Here is an 8,539-nt window from a genome sequence, read left to right as displayed (position 1 = left end):
GATGTTGTGAATATGACTGTGTGAAAATATTCCTGGAACATTGCATTGCTTGGTCCCCATAAGAAAAACCATGCTGTTTTTACCTGAAAGATTCCCCAGGGAAAACAGTTTCATTCGGGTCCTGCAATTAAGGTTAGTGTTAGGGCTGGAGGTAAGATTTTCCTTATGTTCCTTCACAAGACATTGTAAAAACCCCACATAGATGGATACGCAAGAGTCTTTTTTTAAGTGTGTGTGCAGTTCTCTTTCTATATGCATGTACTTTGAAGCTGTGTTTTAATTTGTAATAGAACTGTACATCACATGTAGAATCTAATGGAATTTAATCTGCATTTAATCTGCCTGCAAGAAATTAAAATGTCCCTCACGTATTATACCTCCATCAAGATGTGCATCTGAATCTTACCTTGCTCTTGCTAAACAGAGCAAAATAAAGAAAAAGGCAGTAACAGCTGCATTTGAATAGACTGTGTTGTCTAGAGGATTGTAAATCTCAAATGTTTGAACTTCTTATATGTGAACTAGCAAAAAAAAAATTAATGTTAAAAAAATGACTCACAGATTGCTTGGGAATGAATGTATGCTAACCGGGTTATATGGCTATTGCTAGTTTTCTTTATTATGCTAGTTTTTTATATTCCTGTCTTTTGTCAAGTTTGAGACATGTTATACAGCTTCTATGTTGTTACTTACATTAAACCAATTTCTTTCTGTTTTACACACTAGAACGTCTTGATAATAGAAAAGATTGAGATTAACATTTTTGTGTTTAGTCAAGAGCTTAGCAAAAACCTAGCTTCGTAGCCGTGACAAAGTGATAATGAGTTCTGCTTCTGTTTTGGAGGAAGACACATCAACTTTAAGTATTAAAATACAAAATATATACAATAAATAAAATCATAAACAGATCCAGCATCTTGGCTACAAACCTGAGCTCGGATTAATGTCTGTCTGTGGGAGTTTCTCCTTACTGTCCAAAAACATGCTGGTAGGTGGATCGGATATGCTAAAGTGCCCTAGATGTGAACGAGTGTGTAAATATGTGTGCCTATGATGACTTGAAATAGACTGGGGTCCCATCTGGGGTGAATTTTCTTGCCTTGCGGCCAGCAAGACCTCGCTATATTGTGCCTGACTCTGAATATAAATGATTACAAACTACAAACATTATAGTTATACCATTTACTCCATCCTCCCAATGGGGTCACTTATAATTGGCTTGAGAAGTTAAGTATTATATCAGATCTAAGGCTTGCTGCAGTAAAGACACCTTTATGCAAACTTAATACACACTCGCAAAACATATTCGTAGCAAAAGTCTGCTGTTGCAGTTAAATGAATATGACTCTAAAGATAACAGAGAGAAAGCAGCACGACTGGGACTTGTATAAAAAATTGGTACAAGTATCCCATAACTCGAAAATACAAGTTAACCAAAGTTATTAAATGGATGTAAGGGAGTAAACGTGACATGTGTTACTTGTGTGCATGTTTTTCTATTTTAGTGGGGACCTGAGCAATAAGAATGATTTGACCTTGTGGGGACATTTGGCTGACTAATACATATATATTTATTAATTAATGTTGCAGCTTTTATCAAATATGGTTCCCTTCTGGTTACTGTGGTTAAGGTAATAATTTATTGTTTGTGTAGTGGCATAGCATTATTTAGCTGTATAAATAAATGTGTCCTTGTAAGCATAGTAAGACAAATGTGTGTGTGTGTGTGTGTGTGTGTGTGTGTGTGTGTGTGTGTGTGTGTGTGTGTGTGTGTGTGTGTGTTATTCTGCCAGATTAAACAGATTAATGTTCTCAGAATAACACCTTTGTGTACCCCCAGCTGTAGTCCAGTGCCACTCAATGCTTCATGTGCTCAGTATATTTACTGTGTATACAGCATGTTGGAGTATTTAGTGTTTTGTGTGTGTTGCACTGTGTTTCTTGTAATGGCCTCTAACAGTAGCACATTAAGCTCTGCAGTTTGGGCAGCTTTCAGTTAGAGGTGAGATGTGCTTTCTGTTCTCTTGCAATTTTTTTTGTGAAGTGCTCATGTTTATTCATGTTCTTAAGAGCACTCCTGTTTGATTTAGTTAAACAGGCCAGTTATGTTTTCACTCTTTTACTGTGCCACTTTGCAGGCACATTCATATGGAAATGACCACCTACTTACCTGTTCCGCTTCTGCTTCTGGAAAGCTATGGAGTTCAGCCCTCCTTCCTCAGTAAAACTCCATGCTTATTGTAAGTTGAGGTTTGACATGTTAGACACCTCCATTCTCTTTTGCCCACTCTCTCTTTCCCAGCTGTTTTATTAAATCTTTAGCCGTAGTGCTCAGTGGTTGAATTGTAAAAATAGACAAGGGTGATGGTGGGTTCAGATTCAGCTAGCAAGCTGACTAATATAAATGGATAAATAGCTTGTAATTGCAATTGCATAATCTGAACTCTCATATAAAGACATGAACTATGAATTTATTATATATCACTGAGCCAGTGCTGCGTATCATACCCATTTTTCCCTTCTATTTTTAAAGAAAGCCTACAAATCTTGTTGCAAATCTTGTTTTTTCCACATATTTTACGTTATTTAAATTTTTACATAAAAATGCTGAGATTGTATACTTATAGTTTTACATGAAGCACATGAATGGAACAAAATACTGATAATTATGATATTGCTTTTGGATGGTAATCCAAAAAGCATAGCATTGAGGGATGGTTTACAAGCACAATGATATTGAGTTTAGTCCTTAAAAAAAGAAAATAAGTGATTTATATAATGGCACCCTTTCACATACCCACCCAAATTATAGTATAATGTATAATGTATGCTGGAATGGTTACCTTGCCATTCTACTGTGTGTGTGTGTGTGTGTGTGTGTGTGTGTGTGTGTGTGTGTGTGTGTGTGTGTGTGTGTGTGTGTGTGTGTGCGTGTGTGTGTGTGTGTGACTGCTAGTATGGGTTAATCTCTTCGGCCTATTCCAATCCTTACTTGTCTTAGCACAGCCAGGGAAATCCTCCTGTCTCTTGTAATAGGATCTGAGAGACAGACTCTCTTTCTCCTCTCTCCCTCTCTCTCTCTCTCTCTCTCTCTCTCTCTCTCTCTCTCTCTCTCTCTCTCTCTCTTTCTCTCTCTCTCTCTCTCTGGTTGTTTGGCTGTCTTAAGTAAATGCACCTACCTAAAGCTTAGAGGATAAACAGGAACAAAATTTTAGTGAGAAATCCATCAATGCTATATATCCCATACATGTGTAGTATATTAATCGCTAATTTATAACACTGCAGACTCAACTATGCAATTTTTTTTATCAAAGTTAAATGTTGAATTTGGAATTGCAATACAACGGTACAATAGTTAGTAATAAACATTATGTTCATAGTACATCATTAATGACTAACAATACAGAATGCAACAACTGAAAGCAAACAAACAGTAAGCAATCTGATTTGGGCCGTAGTGTTAAGAGTAGCTGAAATTAGCAACAAACAATTTGAGGTTTTCATTTAACAAGCTGCCAAGTGCCCACACAAACACTCACATTTATATCACATGTACTCATATATACTCATACAACTAAACCTATTTGTGTGTGCATGTGATTGTGTTTTGCCTGTCTTTAAAGACTGTGTTTTGTCTACATATTAGTGTAAAGTGAATTGAATCATGAAGACAAATGCACAGCATCTACACAGAGAAGCGACATGATGGATTTCAGTCTCACCACACATACATATTTGACTGTAATTAATTCACCAACATGTTGGCAGCATTCTGGCAACATCAGAGCTTTCAAAACACTGGTGAATAAATATTTTGGAGCTGAAGTGTACAGTGGTGCAGCAATAAAAACAGCAGCACAACACTATCTGTTCCTTCATCCAAATCTGCACACAAGCATCTGAGTTAATTAATGAGCTCTGCTGCTTAATAGATAAGGAAACCTAATTACTAAAATTACCCGATTTGCACTTAATTCTAATAAGTACCTGTAGGCACCTTCAGCTCAAAGAATTCAGCGGAGCACTCATGCTTAACCTACAGATTAGGGAGTGTAGTCCTGGAGGGACGCGACAGAACACAGTTTAGAACATTTTTCAATAATTTAACAATTCAGCCAATTAGCAAAGCCTCAAAGAGTGAATGATGTGGGTTAAAAAAGTCACAACACAAAACTCTTTGGTTCCAAACTAACATATATTGCATCAAAATCTTTAGTCTGCTTTTTGTTGGTAAGTACAGAAGAACATTTTGAATCAAAAGTTCTTAAAAGGTTCTCTGACTGCCAAGTACTGTACGTGCCTTTTTTCTGCTCTGTGGATTTGCTCTGCTTCAGTTTGTCGGGTGCACAAAAGGGACTCATAATCAACTGAAAATAATTTGCTATCAAATATAATGTGGTCAAATAAAAAATATTCACTCACTCAAGTAACAATTAACATGAACTTCAGAAATCAAAGCATCAAAGCAATTAGCTCTTGACTAATTGTACAACTTCTGAAGTGGATATAGTAAAAGCCAAATGAAACATATTATTTATTATTCTCGCTGATTAATTTGTAAGTGATTACTCTATTCACATGAAATGTTTCAATCTAGATAGTGAAAATCAGAAGAAGATGGTGGGCTGAAGTTCTTTAATTCATCTCTCGGCCCCTTTTTTTTGTTGATTTTTTTGTTTATTAACGATCTATTAACCGGCAAAATAGCTCACATTTTCATGTTAGTAGCTAAATAAGATCGATAGCCTTCTCAATATGCAAATACCCCTCCTTGTTTCTTTAAGTCTGGTTACTTCTACCCTTCTCTGTCCTCTTTTTTGACTTTCTATGCCACCGATATATTTTTATCTCACCATTCCCAGTGTATCTCCCTTTTCCATTTTTCACCGTATTTGTCAGAGTTTCATTACATAAGCCTAGCTTCAGCAGTTTACTGTGATGCCCTCCGCCTTCTCACCACATTCAAACGTGTCCTTGTGAGCACAGCGCACAGGAAAAACTTGAGAATGCAAATATATCACTGTTTGTGTGTAGTGGTCTGTTCATGTATATTTATTGACAGCCATGATAAGTGACAGGTAATAATCAGCAACGTCCATAGATGTTTGCCCTACATACCCTCCAGCACCTCCTCTATTCTCCAACCACACACACACACACACACACACACACACACACACACACACACACACACACACACACACACACACACACACACACACACACACACACACACACACACAATAGCACAGGCTAGAGGAGAGGCTTGCATTCTAATGTGGATGCTCGGTTCTGTACTCACAACATGGAGCAGACTTTAGCATGATAAGTGTTTATTTTTGAAAGTCCACAGAGCAGCATTTCGGATAAATGTATTTGCAATACATAGTAAAATAAACAAAATTGCATATTGTAATTTGGTTGTAGAAATACCACTATATAATTTGTATCCAAATTGTGTTCTGTTCGCTGACATAGACAGAAATCAATTTCAGTTGGGAATGAGGAAATATTCTATATAAAATCACTGCATGATTGCTACAATTAAACTGATAAGTATGACATGCACAGACAGACATGCATTTTGGATGGATGCCAGACAGTTTGGATAGCATTGGTGGTGATATATGAATAATTTTCAATCTCATTAATAGTTATAGGAAATAAAAAACCCATATACACACATTATAGCATGTTATACAAATTAACATCCTAGTAAAAGGGGGAGTTGGACAGAAGATGTCCAGTTTCTCCTCAGTTTCCCCAGCCTCAGAATGTATGTAGTTGGCTCAAACCTTTATAAAAGAAACATGAAAAATGTACCGTCCTAACTGCTTATTCCTCAACATAGCAGCTGGTAACTATTAAAATATGATTAAGCGACCTAATTCATGTGTTCATTTTAAGCATGGGGTGGATAAATATGAAGGTATTATATACATTTCTTGAAAGTACCATGTTTAAGAAACACCTTTACAGTACAAAAATCAGAAATAGAGCTTCTACGTATTTGTATTAGGGTTGCAAGGCAATTCCACTGTCTGTATCTGATTTAAACTTGAAGTGGCTGTGGTCTAAACCGCAAGGTTTTTGTTTTTTTATTAAATATGAAAGCTATCACTATGAACTTCCAGAAATGCTGGAATACACAGGGGAAAAAAAATGTCAGCACTGTCTGTGAATTCCACATCATTCCAGGTCAATAAGAGATTTTTATCATGCTTGCATGGTTATTACTGTTTGTAGTTGCCCTTTATATGTCCTAAAATGTATATATACTGTTTCCAAGATATAAATATGACCAAACGTGTAGCCTTATTTAAACTACCTCAGTCTTGCAGCTATTTTGCAATCTCAACAACTAACACAAATACATTTGTGGTACAATAATAACTGAGAAATCAAAAGCATCATTGATTGACTCTGCAATATTTAGCACAGGCTAATACTAAGGTTTCTTCTAGATATGTAGGATAACATTACAATTATTAAATGTAGTAGCACTACAAAATGTAGATATGTGCTCTCATAATACAAAATTATTATTATATTTAATTTAGACTTACACAGCAGCATTTTACAATAACATTTTTAACCGTATAAAATAGATAATTTGATGTATTTTGTGTATTATCTCTTTATAAATTATATGCTTTTATTATTTATCTTTATTATTAATATCAATCGCTATAATTATTGTCTGTTGGACAAACGGATCAAAGGTCAATGGTAGTCTTTTTCAACATTTGCTAACCCCAAATCTCTTGGTGAAAATAAATGTGCCTGAATTTCAGTGTGATCTCTTTGCATTTATGAGACTTTAAATCATTTATGCAGTCTTCGCTATCTCTGTCCACAGTGGATTACAATGGGATTAAATGCTATCATCTGACACACATTATGATTGGGTCCAAAAAAAGAAAGCAGTGTGTGACACTTCTTGTGTTCTCTTGGGAATGAGGAAATGGGTGGCCGGCTTGACTCACACGCACACACGCACACGCACACACACACACACACACACACACACACACACACACACACACACACACACACACACACGCACACACGCGCACACGCGCACACGCGCACACACACACACACACACACACACACACACACACACACACACACATACACACACTCTCACACGCACACACACACACAGAATACAGTTCAGCTCAGCTCTCTCTCTTTCCGCTTCCGTGCCATTCCCTGCTTTTATCTGCCTCGCTGCCACTCACTGAAACACAGAACATTTATTTGTACAACTACCCACAGTTGCACGTTCCTTCAAACCACTCATTGCCCTCAACTCTTCCCTCCATTCACAGACCACACTTGACCACATCCCAGCTGCCACATACCCCAACCTCCTTTCTTAGGCCAACACCTGAACCAACATGACTCCCTACTGGGTAGACGTGTTTGTCTGCAACACAAATCTAATGTAAAATTAAAATGTACATATTGTCTGCCACAAAGTACAGATTAGACTGGATCTGGTACCCACTTTTTAGTAAGACCACACAGAGGGTTGGCGACATCTGAATAATTAGGAATAAATCTAGAATAATAACCAGCCCCAGAAACTGCCTCAAATCTTTGTTTGTCTCGGATCTCAGTCAGGCTGCATTCATTGCTGTCTTTTCAGTTTGGGAATGGACCCAAGTGGAAATCCAGATAATATAGGTCCACCTGTTTAATAGCACATTTCTTTTGGTTGGCTGCATATGTCAAGAACTTCAGAAAACCCTTAGATGTAGAAGGTGCTACTGCCACTCATTGCTATCAATTAGAATGTCAGCTAAATTGGCTGGTGCAAAGGAAGCATGAAGTGAACGTGAAATATTGCCAGCTACAACCCCTTGAATAAAGCCACACCTATTTGATCATCGATTTCATCGATGCAGGGTACTGGATAAAACATTTAGACACAACGTTTACCTTCATAAGTTGAAACAGATCCAGGAACCAAGTAGCCATGACCACCAGACTGAAACAGTCATTGTCTCCTCGAATACACCCATCTTGATCATGAGTACATAAGCACATAAGCTCCTCTGGCACTGCCATGTTTTTTGTGTTCAGGCTGTGATACTACAACACCACAGAGCATCTCAGTGTTGCGTTTTATCAGAACAAATAGAGGTTAAAAAAAAAAAAAAAGATGTCTGAAAACTCTTGCAACTTGGCAACTGCTGTGATTTGGGGAAAGAGACGCAGTCTCCACAGGTGACTGAAGTAGATACTGTATGGTGACAGAAAGGGCATCGTCGAGTGTCAGCTGTGGATGGAGAGAACTTGTGTTGAAACCGCAGGCGAGGTGATTCTCACCTGTGTCTTATTGCCACTACTCTATTTATTTGTGTCTCTTTGTGCTTTCAGTAATAATCAGCAAGAGAACAAGAGAGACTGGAATAGCTAATATGCCAACACACATGCCACAGAGCCTGAACTTGATAGAGTGAAAGCCGGGAGACCAAGACAGTCCCCTTTTTGTTGTTGTTTTGGTTTTGTAATGTGTTGAAAAGCATTG

Source organism: Tachysurus fulvidraco, chromosome 23, assembly GCF_022655615.1.
Source record: "Tachysurus fulvidraco isolate hzauxx_2018 chromosome 23, HZAU_PFXX_2.0, whole genome shotgun sequence".
NCBI lineage: Eukaryota > Metazoa > Chordata > Actinopteri > Siluriformes > Bagridae > Tachysurus > Tachysurus fulvidraco.
The sequence above is the reverse complement of the archived record's forward strand: the minus strand, read 5'-3'. Positions refer to the sequence as shown.